Source organism: Vicia villosa, linkage group LG7, assembly GCF_029867415.1.
Source record: "Vicia villosa cultivar HV-30 ecotype Madison, WI linkage group LG7, Vvil1.0, whole genome shotgun sequence".
NCBI lineage: Eukaryota > Viridiplantae > Streptophyta > Magnoliopsida > Fabales > Fabaceae > Vicia > Vicia villosa.
The window spans coordinates 39,383,345-39,398,846 of NC_081186.1; positions in this window are offsets into that span (position 1 = coordinate 39,383,345).

A 15,502-nucleotide genomic window follows, 5' to 3' on the forward strand; every position below is an offset into this window, starting at 1 on the left:
GACTAAGAGCTATGGAAGGCGCTGATTACTTTGGGGTCGCTGCTGAAAACATGTGCTTAGTTTCCGATTTGGTCATACCTGCCAAGTTCAAAACTCCCGAGTTTGAAAAGTACAAAGGGTACACTTGTCCAAGAAGTCATTTGACCATGTACTACCGCAAGATGGCCGCCTATACCAAGAACGACAAATTGTTGATTCACTGTTTTCAAGATAGTCTGACTGGTGCTTCTCTAAAATGGTATATGGGACTGGAGAAGAGTCGTATCCATTGCTTTCAAGATCTGACTGATGCTTTCATGAAACAGTACAAGTATAATCTGGACATGGCTCCTGATCGCCGTCAACTACAGAACATGTCTCAAAGGGAAAGAGAGTCCTTCAAGGAGTATGCTCAACGCTGGAGAGAACTAGCTTCTCAAGTGGAACCTCCTTTGGCTGAAAAGGAACTGACTGGAATGTTTATGGACACTCTCTCACCCTTCTATTGGGAGAAGATGATTGGAAGCGTATCCTCCAACTTTACTGATTTGGTGACTATCGGTCAAAGGCTAGAGGAAGGAATTAAGAAAGGCAAGGTTGTCAATACTGGTGAGTCATCTAATGGGGCAAGGAAGTCTTTTGGAAACTTCCATAGGAAAAAGGAAGGAGAAACAAACGCTGTGAGCGACGAAGGAAGAAGACCTCGTCAAAGGACTAATAACTATGATCAACCAATTGTAGTTACAGTTGCTCCTGTGACCAAGGCTCCACAAGTTCAAGCTCCTCGACCTCAAGCTACTAATCAGAATTTGAACCGTGCTGACACCCGCTTTGATCCTATTCCTATGTCGTACACTGAATTGTATCCTGCAATGGTTCATAAGGGGTTGATAACGATTAGGGCTCCACCTCCGCTTCGAGATCCTCCTCCAAGAGGATTCCGACCTGATCTTCGCTGTGAGTTTCATCAAGGTGGTATAGGACATGACTTGGAAGGTTGTTATGCATTGAAGACTAGAGTACAAGAGCTGATTAATGCAAAGATGCTCACTTTCAAAGACATCAATCCCAACGTTGTCGACAACCCTTTGCCCGAGCATGACAAAAGTGGCTGAAGATTGAGAATGGCAACCTACTTCCCTAAAGCCGAGTGTTTCAGGCAGGACAGCTCCTCCTTGTCACTGATTAGTCACTAGGCCTCGTTTCCTTCTGTTTGCAATTTCCTTGTTTTATCTTGTGTACTGCATTTGAATTTTGTTTGTTCTTGATTATTAATTTTAATGAAATGAGCATTGCGTGTTTCAATTCAATCCATTGTGTTCATCTTTATACTTTATCTTTAAAAAAAAAAACAACAAAAATATATCTCTTGTTCTTTTTCTTTATGCAAAGATTGGAGGGAGGATGATGAAAACAAAATACCCAAAATTGTTGAATTATATGCTTTCAAATAAAATTTTGCTGATGATGTAAAGGCATTGTTTCAATCCCCAAATACTGGAGAAATAAGGAAGTTAATCCCTTGTCAACCCCTCTGAGCCTTTGAAGTTGGAGTTTCTTTTTAGACGAAAAAACCCGCAATTTTAACCTGGGGCAGGGTAGTTCTCAGTTAATTTGCTTATGCATCCAATTTCAAGATAATCATTAAGTACATCTTCCAATAAGGGTTTCAATCCATGGTGACCTAGATGGTTATCATCAATCATTATCAAGGCAGTTACTATCTTTCCAATAACAAAAAAAATTTCAATGATAAAAAAACCCGCTAAGTCAAAACCTACGAAGGAGACTTATACACAGGGCATCCCGCTGGCTGTAATCTCAAATGAAGACAGTTCAGGCAAGAGATAGGGATATAAAGCAAAAAAGAGAAGTCAATAAATTCCCTGAACAACAATAAGGTGTTGTGACTATCAAATGGAAGAAGTGACTGCCATCTCGAAGATTCCCTTGGTCTTTAAACCATCACATTATCATAGGTGCAATTCCAAAGTATCTTGGAGCCTGAATGCATAATTTGAATTAACTGAGCATAGGATTGAAGATCATCACGAAGAATAGGGTGGGTACAAATATGCTTTGAGCCTATATCCTTTGTTTCTTAAACCGTGAACCGAGCCATGTTACAACCTTCAAAAGACCTAATTGAAGCTAGGTTTATTTTGAAAACATACTACAACAAGGTTGCGTTAACCTGACTCCTAAAGATCTTTGCAAATTGTTTGTTTATCATATCTTTTTTCTGCATTACTTTGAATGTCTAGACCATCGTGTGTGGACATTTGATTCATTTTCTCTACATCGATAATATCATTCCTACAATGATTTTTGATTTCAAAATACGCTTTGAACATGGCATTAAAATTACTTTTTTGAATGAACATTTCATTTGCGAGTACTTATCTTTCAAGGAAGTTCAAACAATCAAGAGACTTGATCAGTGATCCTATCAGGGGCACGTTACTTCAAGGGCCTTTATTCAAGACTTATACTGGGGCATGTATTCCCGACATTCATTTCAAAAGGACTGAAGCAATGATCAGATAACAATCAATCAGTCAGGGGCATTCATCCTCAGCAATCCCCAAGCAGTTTATCAGTCATTCTCAAAAGGATCGTCGGTGTGACAAAAGCAGATTAGGCAATATTCTTGTGTTGAGGAATCAGAATCCCAATCTACCCTCACAAAAGATTCTACCTCAGTTGTCATAACTAAATGCATTACATTAATCATTCACATATCATGCATAGAGAAATTCAATATCATGCATCGAAACAATATTCATACTCATTTGCATTCTTTCGAGGTCTCGTTGTTATCAACACTTTATCTTGTCATCAAAGCCCAACTTACTTGGCATCTACCGAAACGTTGTTTGCCCCTTCATCCAAAGCTAGTCGTTGGATTTATAATCTTCTTTCATCCAAAGCCTGTTATCGGATGTCATTCTTTGTTGCTCTCTAAAGCCTGTTATTGGATGTCATAAATCTTCTTTCTTATCATCCGAAGCCTGTTATCGGATGTCATATCCTTGTTGCCCTCCAAAGCCTGTTATTGGAAGTCATAACCTCTCTTTCATCTGAAGCCTGTTATCGGATGTCATGCTTCCTTCGTTGTCATCCGAAGCCTGTTATCGGATGTCATTTTTTCTTTCTTCCATCCGAAGCCTGTTATCGGATGTCATAATTTCTTCATTGCCATCCGAAGCCTGTTATTGGATGTCATAATCTCTCCTTCATCTGAAGCCTGTTATCGGATTCATAATCTTTCATTGCCATCTGAAGCCTGTTATCAGATGTCATAATCTTTCTTTCATCCAAAGCCTGTTATTGGATGTCATAATCCTTCATTGCCATCTGAGGCCTGTTATCAGATGTCATAAATCTCCATTGTTATCCAACGCCTGTTATCGGATGTCATTGCCATCTGAAGCCTGTTATCAGATGTCATAATCTTTCTTTCATCCAAAGCCTGTTATTGGATGTCATAATCTTTAATTGCCATCCGAGGCCTGTTATCAGATGTCATAAATCTTCATTGTCATCCAAAGCCTGTTATCGGATGTCATAACCTTTCACCGCCATTCAAAGCCAGTCATCTAATGTCATGTTTTTGTTGTCATCCAAAAGCGAGTAATTGGATGCCACGATCCCTAGTAAAGTGTTTTCACCTCATTCAACGTCGCTCTTGAACTCATCTGATTATTGACGTCGTCTAAAGCCACCCTTAGACATTCATACTATCCTTCTACCCAGAGTTCTTATCCCTTGTTTAAAAGTCTCTCCATCCTTAATTTGTCTCTTGCGACACCATATTCCCCACAGGATTCAGAATGTCTCATATCATATTGCACTCAAAATAACAAAAAAGAGTCCATGCATTACATTCCATTTGCATATGAAGGACAAAAATTGTGTACTTTGTATTTAAGTCTCTTCACATCTTCGATAGAAGGAACTTAAATAGGGGCATCTGTCGCACCCTAATTTTTGACCTACGCATTTCATCCATTCTTGGTCGTGTCGCATCTGTATTTCATTTAATTTAGTTTTCGCATATTTTGCATATTTTTCAAATGAAATAGACTTTTAATAAAGTCAACAAAAATAGTTTTCGTTTTGCTTTTTTTTCATCTTTGCATATTCTTATCCTAGTTACCATTTATCTGGGTTCTTACGACTTTTGTTTCTTTTATTATTATTATTAGTTTTATTTTTCCTTTTTTGTCAAATGTACATAAGATATATATAACACAAAAAAAAAGGGGTTTTTACAATTGAGGCCCATTTTGTTCTTAGCCCACTTTTACAAAAAAATAGTACAGAAAAGTCAAACAAAAATGCTCTTCTTCATTCTCTCTCCCACGCTGCATTTTCTCTCTGCCACACCTCATGCCATGTTTTTTTGCTCTATCACTATCCAAACTACACTCCAAATGCTTTGCATCCACTTTTTGCTCCAAGACAAGCTGCACAATAAGCCAAGACTTTCACCAAAATAGCCATAGCAAGGACCTGCATAAAAAAGGTGAAAGAGCATCATATCAGAAATTGGCATCAAGAAACTTAGCAAGCAAGGGTCTAATTCAAAATTTTCCCCCTAAAACTCCTTTCAGTTTACCTATAAAAGACAGTTCAGCAAGAGAAAAAGGGGGGACGGAAAGAAAAAGCCACAAGAAAAAAGCCACGAAATTATCCCTCAAATATATAGAAGCAGACCAAAACTTCTGCGGGATCCTCACTCTCAACTTATAACCTTCCGTTCATAACTTCACGACATCCCCTCACCATTCAATTCACTTGAACCCCTCACTTCATTACATACACCCACACAAATAAACCTCGTTCAAATCTCACACTCAATACAGAGAACCATTTCCGAACCACAAACAAACAACATAAACACAACAACACAAAAGTAGAAGAGAAGATCTTGCAACACTTACAGTAGAGATATTTGGGGAGCTACCGTGTCTCGACGTCGCATCCCTAAACTCTCACACTTGGTAGATCTTTTGTTAACCTTGTTTTATCGCTGACTTGTTACTTTATTTTGTACATTTAAGTTTCCTATTCCTCTTGTTTATATCATGTAATAGCTCTGAAACATTGAAACTGAGGTTGGGATTAAGAAGGGTTTTGGTTTTGTTTGCGATTTATGTTTGTTTTGGGATCACTGTTTGTTCGAAATCGAAGGAGATGGTGAGAGATTCTTGTGCAAGAGAGAAATGATATCGTGAGAAAGAACAAGAAACGATTGAGAGAGCCGATTTGGCCATGGAAAAGCGAGAGGCACTGAGAGTAAAGTTTATTTTTTCTGTTTGAAATGCAGAAAGATGAAAAATCAAGAGGGAGAGAAAGTGATAAGAGGCGCTGCCTCTTTGGTCAATGTTAGGTTTCTTTTTGGTAACATGTTCATGGCTGGATCCGGGTTACACTGACCCGACCCGGTCCAGCCCATTTGTTTTTTTTATTTTATAATTTCCTTCTAATGTTTTTTTTATGTAGGTTGTTGGGCCTTGCACCTTATTCCGGGTTTAACACCCCCACTGGCTCATTATGTTTTTTTACCATTCTTTGTTTAGAAAATAGTTTTCTTGGTTGAGTATTATCACCAAAAAATTATTTATTGTTTATTTTATTTACTAGATTTTTAAAAAAGGCAAAAAAAATATTTCTTTAGATGTATGTTTAGAATTTATCAAAAACTTTTCAAAATGATTTAAAAAATATCTTTTACTCGAATCGAATTTTGAGTTTCAAATGGAAAGAAGAGTTTGTACGTACTTGTACAATTTGTTCTTTAAGCATTTAAGCGATGGCCGTTAAGCCTTTGTTTGGATGTTTAAACTCCATTAAAGACTCTTTCAAACTCGATTTAATTCACCTTTTTTTTACAAAAAAACACCTTCTTTTAATCAAATCATTTTATCTATAATGGAAAGAAGAGTTTGTACGTACTTGTACAATTTGTTCTTTAAACATTTAGGCGATGGCTGTTAAGCCTTTGTTTGGATGTTTAAACTCCATTAAAGACTTCTAAAAACCCGATTTAGCAAATACTCTTTCAAGTATCTTAAGCGATGGCCGTTAAGCTTTTTTTTAAATACTTGGATCCAATTAAATGTCTTTCAACTCATCAAATCATCTTCATCACCTACGAGGAGGTTGTACGTACTTGTGCAATTTTCTCTTTCAAACATTTGGGCGATGGCCGTTAAGCTTTTGTTTAAATGTTTGATTTCTCTTAACAAACAAACTTTCAATTCATTCACACCCTTTTACATTCTAAAACACTTTTTTTCATAAAACGAGACACTTATTCAATTTCAATACGAACATACTTCCACATGTGAAGATCTAACATCTTCCACTCGAATGCGATGATGGCCAAAATCATGTCTTATCTTGATTTAGTTATCCATTCTTGTAGTGATATCATATCCATGTGCGCGTAGTATTTCCATTTGAAAGCGATCGAGTCCCTCTCGCTAAAATCAATCAACAAAACATTTCGTAGTTTTAGCCCGAACTACGATTGCTCTGACTTTCCCATTGCACTAGGGAATACGTAGGCACAAGATACAAATATCTTGGCGAGCACAATAATAAAAAATCTTTTTTTGTTCCTTTTCTTTTTTCCAACCTAATAAATAAACGCAAGTAAATAATAAGCTAACAATTAATCACAAGATTAACTAAATGGGTCCCATCGAGTACGATGGAGGTGAGGGGTGCTAACACCTTCCCCTTGCTTAACCGACTCCCGAACCTAAATTTGGTTGCGACGACCATCTTATCCGTTATCTTTTCTTTCGTGGGTTTTATCGATATTTTCCCTTTCCTTCTTGGAATAAATAAAGTTCGGTGGCGACTCTGTTGTACTTCGAGCGCACGATTACGCTCGAGTCACATTTTTACCGCTACAATCAGGATCTTGTTAACACTAGCCATCACCTATAAGTGGGAATTACAATAGATAGACATTAACAATGTGTTCTTAAATGGGGATTTACAGGAGGAAGTGTTTATGCAGTAGCCTCCAGGTTTCATCTCTGAGAACAAACACCTTATTTGTTGACTCAACAAAGCTCTTTATGGCCTGAAACAGGCCCCTCGAGCCTGGTATGACAAACCGGCACAAGCACTTCTTCACTTTGGCTTTACACATAGTCGTTGTGATCACTCCCTCTTTGTTTACTCTTCTTAGGGTGTTCACATGTATGCTTTAGTATACGTAGATGATATTCTGGTCACAGGTTCCTCTTCTAAGCTGGTGCATGACCTTATTCAGAAACTCCACCAGAAATATATTCTGGTCACAGGTTCCTCTTCTAAGCTGGTCAAAATATATTCATGATTTAGTATCCAAGCCTAAAGCCAATGGAGTCCCCACTCCTATGTTGAGTCAGACCAAGCTAAGCAAGCATGGAACTGATGTCCTCTCTGACCCTGGAATGTATCGTTCTATTGTAGGTGCGTTGCAATATGTGACCCTCACTAGGCTAGATATCGCCTTTTCTGTTAATAAAGCGTGACAGTTTATGGCTGTTCCCCTTGAGACCCACTGGCAGGCTGTTAAGCGAATCTTACGCTATCTGAGTGGTACCATTTCCTTTGGGTTACTGCTTAATCCTGCTCCAGTTGATCATAAGTTCACTCTTCGTGCTTACAATGATTCCGATTGGGCTAGTGATCCAGACGATCGTCGGTCTACCTCAGGCTCCTGTGTTTACTTTGGGCCGAATCTCGTTACATGGAGTTCGAAAAAGCAGCCTTTAGTATCATGTTCCAGCACAGAGGCGGAGTATCGTGGCCTTGCAAATGCTACGACTGAACTCTTATGGATCGAGTCTTTACTCACTGAGTTGCAAGTGTCATTTATGCCCCCCACTCTTCTATGTGACAACATGAGTGCTGTACTTCTATCGCACAATCCGGTCCTGCACGCACGCACTAAACATGTTGAACTGGATATCCATTTTGTCCGTGAAAGGGTTGTTGCGCGACAGTTGGTGATCAAACATATTTCAACCCATGCCCAAATTGCTGATACCTTGACAAAACCGCTTGGCACTGCTGCCTTTCAATCTCTTCGTGGCAAACTCAAAGTTGTCTCCTTCCTCCCACCTTGAGTTTGTGGGGGAGTAATAGAGTAGAGTATTAGTAACAGTGTAGTATGTATCATATAAAGTGTGTAACTGATATAGTTCTGTTGTGATAGGCTTGTAATTGATAGCCTATATATATTAGACATGTTGAAGGATAGAAAAACACTTAGAAAGGGGGGGGGGGTTGAATAAGTGTGGCTTTAAAACTTGTAAGATAAAAACTATTTGCACAATGATTTTTATCCTGGTTCGTTGTTAACTAAACTACTCCAGTCCACCCCCTTTGAGTGATTTACCTCACCTGAGGATTTAATCCACTAATCACACGAGATTACAATGGTTTTCCACTTAGACAACTTCTATGTCTTCTAGAGTATACTGATCACAACCTGATCACTCTAGGAACAAACTGCTTAGATACCCTCTAAGACTTTCTAGAGTATACTGATCAACAACCTGATCACTCTAGTTCTTACAACTTAATGTAAACAAATTCTGTACCATATTCCTAAAGTTTTGATGATAACAAAGTATTTAAAAAGCAATTACGTATACTAACTTATGATCAAGTGTGCAGGACCATAGACTAAAATTTGTGGTACAAGTTAAGTTCTGACACTGAAGTTGAACATTGAAGAGAAACTTGGAGATAGGGATAGAAATAGGTTGGGCCGAGCTAGGCTTTGCCAAGCCTAAGTCTGGCCTGTCAAAAAACCGAAGCCTAAGCCTGGCCTGTAGCTTGTCGTAGGCTTATTTTTTAGGCCCGAGTCTGGCCTTTTCGAAGGCCTAGTTAGCTTACATAAAAGACTATTTGTTTTAGACATGTGTAAATAAGCAATTAAAATAATGTTTAAATATACTTATTTTAACTTACCTATTAGCATAAGTTCTAGGAGACTATTTGTTTAAGAGAACTTATGAAAACAATATTCATCTGGTGTTTTCATCTTATTTTCACAAGTTCTTCGAGATAACCAAATTTTATTTATGTATTTTAATTTAAAATACAAAACATAACATGATGATCATAACAAGTATTCATATTTATTTAAATAGACCGGCATGATAGGCTTAAAAGGCTTTTTTTTAGGGCCTGAGGCCTAGCCTTTTTAACTAAATAGGCTTATAAAGAAGCTTATGTCTTTTCTATTTAAAAATAATGTGTGGCCTAGCCTGAGCCTATATAGGCTAGCCTGTAGGCCCATGTTATTGGCCTGGCCGATTTCCACCTCTACTTGGAGATCTGAATCTTAAGGATCAGAACCTGAGCATCAGAATATGAAGACTCAAACTATGAAGGAGGTCAACTTTTGAAGACCAAACTCCGAAGAAAATCAACCTATAAAGAGCCAGACTCTGAAGAGAAGGTCAACTTCTGAAGACTTTGACTTTAAAGAAGGTCAACTTATGGAAATTCATACTTTGAAGACTCAGACTCTGAAGTTAATCAAACGCAAGGATAAAAAAGACTCTGAAAAGTCAATTGGCAACTGTGTACAAGAAGCAAACGGGTGAATTGACGTCTCCATATGCAGTTGCCAATTCAATTGTCGTTAACTATATTTTTTTCTAATGCAGGTGCCAATTGGATTGAATGTGCTATGTATTGTATTTTTTTAAACATGAATACTTTGACAATTAGTGGGGAAATTTGGCTATTTGAAGATTTTTTTAAAAAAACTTATTATTTTGATTAAAAAAACTAGTCAGAGACCCGTGCTGTCGCCCGGGTGCATTATTTGTGATGTAGTATTTTTTCAACGATATGAAAAATTTGAAGTAAAGAAATTTGACCAAATTTCATATATAAAATAGAAATTAACCATTTAAAAAAATTTATTAATCAGATAAGTCAAGAATACAATAGCAAAATAGGGTCAAATATTGAATTAAATAATTGACGGCCCAAGAACAATTAAAAGAAATGGGATATGGGTCACTATAGGTTAAAGAGTAAATAAAATTGAGAAAAATCATTAAAGGTATAGTCACATGTGAACATTTCAGAAAGACAATAATGATTAATTAAAATAATTTTTAAAAGTAAATTTTTTGTCTCTTAAATAAAGATAATAATTATTCTGGACCGGCCCAATCACTCTTATTGGGCCAATCCAACCTTCGGCCCAAGGCACCCTGGACGCGCGCACGACAGCCTCCCCTGGTCCGCCCCGGCCAAACACCAAACATAACCGAGAACGAGAGAGCCTCGTGCCCGGTAGCGGCCAGTTCATGCGTCGTCTAAATCCACGCCTTGCAAAGCGGAGCCAATTTCGCTTAGGATTATCCTATAAATAGCCCTCTAACCTCAAAGGGCAAGGTAACCTTTTTCTTACCCCCAAAATCTCTCACTTTGTTGTACCTTGTGGATCATATACTTACTTTGGCATCGGAGTGCCTTGCAGGTACAACCATTTTTCCCCTTTCAACCACTCCGGATTTCAAGCCTTCTTTGTTGCTGGCCATCTAATCTGCTCGGTAAGATCAGTGGCGCCGTCTGTGGAAAATTCCATCTTCCCCGTTCCTCTTCTTGCACTTTCTTGATCCGTTCTTGCCTCCTGCAAGAATCCAGGAACCAAAGCTCTAATCAATTATCATCCATGGCTGGCAATAACGAAGACTTCTCTTCATTAGAAGCTACAATACTCAATAAGAACGATATCTCTGTCGTCATTCCTCCACCCAGAAACACCGTCCCTCGGGACGGCATCACATCATCTCCTTCCCCGAAAGATTTCCAAGAAGATGACCTCCATCATCTCGGGGACACCGGTGGCAGAGACAACCACGAAGAGGTTCTGAAAAACCCTTTCTCTTCCAAGGGCCAAGCTCCCCAGAACCAGACCATGACAGCCGTTCTAGCCACCCTTGCGCAGACGAACGCACTTATTCTCAAATCTCGCTCTCAGCGCGACATGGTTCCCAAGAAACGCCCTCGTTCACCCTCCCCGAGGGAAAACACGGGCCCCGCTTCCATGAAAGGGACGAGCGACCGCTGCTCCCGACACCGATCACAATCCCCTCGACCAAAAAGAAGATCCTGGTCACCTCCTGCGAAGCACGACGATAACCGTAGGCGACACAGGCGGAGTCGCAGCCAATCCTCCACTTCTTCCGCCGACGACAAAGAAGAGGAGCGTCGGGGCCCTTTGTCCCATGCAATCTTGGAAGCACCCCTGCCGGCCGGTCTTGAAAAACCCCCGCCGCTGGGCACATACGACGGGACCACCGACCCAGACGATCACATAGAAAACATCGATGCCCTCCTATACTACAGAGGGGTGCCCGGTGCAATCAAGTGCCGCTTATTCCTGACCACCCTGCGCAAGGGAGCCATGACGTGGTACAAATGTTTGCCCGCAACTCAAGACAGCAGGAGAACACTAAAGGTGCTCGTCAAGACGACTCTCGCCGAGGAACTGATAAGAAGAAAGAAGATAAAGGTCGGGATCCGAAAGACTACAAAGCACCAGCAGGAAAGTTTCGCGAATACACCCCGCTGAATGCATCTAGGGAACGCATCTTAAACGAGTGTGCAAATGCAGAATTCTAAACGGGCAAAATCCGCTTCTCGAAATCCATGCCTGCACGGCCAAACATGGACAAATCGAAGTTCTGCCGATTCCATAAAGGCCACGGGCATAACACGGAAGACTGCATCCACCTGAAAGACGCAATAGAAATATAAATCCGAGAAGGACACCTGAAGCAATATGCGAAGAAACAAGAGGCTGCCAAAGAGGCCAAGCCAGTCACCGGAGGATCACCAGACCGGAGGACTTTTACCTTCCTGAATGGGCCGGGCCGTCCTCCACCCCTTCTCCTTACAGCCCGTGGGAAATTCTCCCTTCTGCCATGGTCATATCCGGAGGAAGATTCAACAAACTCACCGTCGGATCCGTGAAACGGAAATTCGACGAACTAATCTCAGCAAGTTCGAGCAAAGCCGCTACCCTCGACCTGATCAAAGGCGGCTCATCCTCCATATCTTTCTACAAGGACGAACTGCCCGGCGGAGCACCCAATGCGACCATCCCCCTCCTTATCCGGGCCCGGATGGCCAACTTTGACGTGCGCCGCATTTTAGTCGATTAAGGGAGTTCAGTGGACATCATGTACTCCTAGTTATTCAAGACGTTGCAACTGAACGACAGCCACCTCACCCCCTACGTAGGATTCGACCTACAAGGTTTCAATGGCACCGTAACAAAACCGTGGGGGTTCGTCAACTTTATCGTTTCGATCGGGTCGACGGAAACCGCAAGGGCCGTCAAAGTCCAGTTCCTAGTCATTGATTGCCCCTCAACCGTACATCTCAAGCTCAAGTACTACACATCCAAAGGGCAAGTTGTGACGCTCAACAACAAAATCAAAGCGGCCAGAAGGTGTTTCGAAGCCTCCGCCAAAGGTCTCAGCTCCATAAAAGCTGCCGCCCAGGACAAAGCAGCATGCAACGCGGGCCCCGAGCCTAGCAAACCTATGCCCCGCATCGACACCATCGACCTGGACAGCCGCTTCAACAAAGAATCTGAAAGAAAATCAGATGCAAAGACACCAGAGAAAGGTCTCCGTCCAATCCCCGACGGGTATTTCGAGCTAATAGCCCTCGGCGACGACCCAACCAGAGGAGTTAAAGTCGGTACAGACCTGCCCGAACTAGCCAAAAGGCAACTCAAGGCCTACCTCAAGGAGAACGCCGACCTCTTCGCATGGAGCGCGGCCGAGATGCCCGGCCTCGATCCAGAAGTAGCGTGCCACCACCTGACAATCGATCTCGCGTGCAAAACCGTCGCCCAAAGGAGAAGAAAGCAGTCCCTGGAAAAAACGGCAGCGGCCGAACTAGCTGTTAGGGACCTCTTAGAGGATAAATTCATATAGGAAGCCAAGTATACTACTTGGCTCTCCAACGTTGTACTTGACTATACCGACCTTAACAGGGCTTGCCCTAAAGACGTTTACCCTCTGCCTAGCATAGATAAATTAGTCGATAATTCCGCAGGTTTCAAACTTTTATCATTTATGGACGCATATTCTGGGTACAACCAAATACCCATGTCTAAAACGGACAAAAAGTACACGACTTTCATGACTGAGTCGGGCAACTACTACTATAACGTAATGCCCTTCGGTCTGAAAAACGCCGGAGCTACATACCAACGAATGATGAACAAAGTATTCCAGGCGGAGATCGGCGATATGCTCGAAGTCTACATGGACGACATGATCGTCAAGTCCCAAGAAGAGACCGACCATGCCTCCCACCTCAAGAAGGTCTTCGAACAAGCCCGGAAATGCAAAATGAGGTTTAACCCCAAGAAATACACCTTCGGAGTCCGAGCAGGGAAATTCCTGGGTTTTTACCTCACAGAGCGAGGGATCGAGGCGAATCCGGACAAATGCAGAGCCTTTTTAGAGTTCCCAACACCGAACTCCAAAAAATCCATCCAATCCCTAAACGACATGCTCACATCACTATCCAGATTCGTAGCCAAGTCGACCCAACATGCCCTCCCACTCTTCAAACTCCTCCGAAAGGAGACAGCTTTCGAATGGACGGACGAATGCGAACGCACTCTGTCTCACCTCAAACAAGCCCTCTCACGCCCGCCCGTACTCTCGAGGCCTAAATCCGGGGAAATCCTCTATCTCTACCTGGCCGTTGCTACCGAGGCAGTCAGAGCCGCTCTCATCAGAGAAACCCCGGAAGGCCAAAGGCCCATTTATTTTACGAGCAAAGCGCTCCTAGGCCCAGAAATAAGGTACCTGCAGATCGAGAAAGTCGCCCTCGCGCTAATCACGGCAGCCAGAAGACTGAGACACTACTTCTTGGCACACACCGTAGTCGTGCACACTGAACAACCCATAAAACAACTCTTAGGTCGCCCTGACATGGCCGGAAGGATGCTCTGCTGGTCCCTAGAACTCTCAGAATTCTACAAAAAGTACGAGGGAAGAAAGGCACTAAAAGCACAGGTCCTAGCGTACTTCGTAGCCGAGATGGCCTTCCTAGACACGACGACATGCAGCGCTCGGAAATGGACCCTATACGTAGATGGGGCTTCCAGCTCGTCCGAAAGCGGAGCAGGCATCATTTTAGAAAACGGAGAAGGAACGCTGATAGAAGTATCACTATCACTCTCTTTCCCAACCTCCAACAACCAAGCAGAATACGAAGCACTGCTCGCAGGGCTACGTCTCGCTAACGATTTGGACGCCGAGGAGATCGAAGTATTCACCGACTCCCAATTGGTAGCTTCACACATCTCGGGAGAATACCAAGTCAAAAGCGACCATCTCGCCGAATACCCGAGCCTCATGCGCGAAAAGATGGCCCGATTCAAAAGCGCCAAAGTAAAATATATCCCAAGGGAGCATAATGCTCGGGCGGACGTTCTGTCGAAACTCGCCAGCACAAGGAAGAAAGGGGGCAATAAGTCCGTGATCCAGGAAATAATGCCCAGACTCAGCACCGAACCTCTGGCCGGGCTAACGCTCGTCAGCGCGATTGGAGATGCGTCTTGCTGGATGACCCCCGTGTACAACTATCTCGCGAACGATCTCCTGCCGAGCGACCCTAAGGAAGCCTCCGTAATTAGAAGAAGAGCCTGCTCGTACGTCCTAGTCGAGGATCGACTCTACCGACGAGGGTTCTCCATACCCCTCCTTAAATGTGTTGACAAGGGCGCCGTCCCCCACATACTCCGAGAAATACACGAAAGAATCAACTCCCAACACCTAGGGGGAAGATCCCTCGCCAAGAAAGCACTCCGAGCCGGATACTATTGGCCCACCATGCAGCACGACGCTAAATAATACGTAAAGAAATGTGACAAGTGCCAACGCTTTGGGGACATGCACCTCACGCCCCCCAACAAACTTAAGTCTTTGTCATCTCTGTCGCTACCGCGAAAATTAACAGAGTCGCCACTAACATATTTATCCTGAAAAGGAAGGGAATGCCAGCAAACCACAAAACAAAACAACGGTCTCACGACTAGGGAAAAAAGGGTAAGGGAGTCGGTTACGCGAGGGGAAGGTATTAGAGCCCCTCGCGCCCATCGTACTCGATGGTATCCACGCCTGTGTCTAAATCTATGGGTGCGTAACAAATCTATGCTAATCTGGACTAAAATGAATGCAGAATGTAGGGAAAAGAAAGGATTATGCTCGCACGGGCCCTACCCCGCTGCCTACGTATCTGTTTTGCAGAATCAGAGCTACCGTAGCTCGGCTAACTAATTTCTATTTATTTTGTGTTTTTTAGGTGAACGAGTTACATTCACACTCCGCTGCTCGACCTTTGGAGACTTATGCTTGGGAAAGGAGCGGAAATAACAAGCTCTTAAGAAAAGAAAATCAAAGAGTGTGGTTTGTGTTTTAAAGAATGCATGAGGAGAACCTAAGCTAAGGGG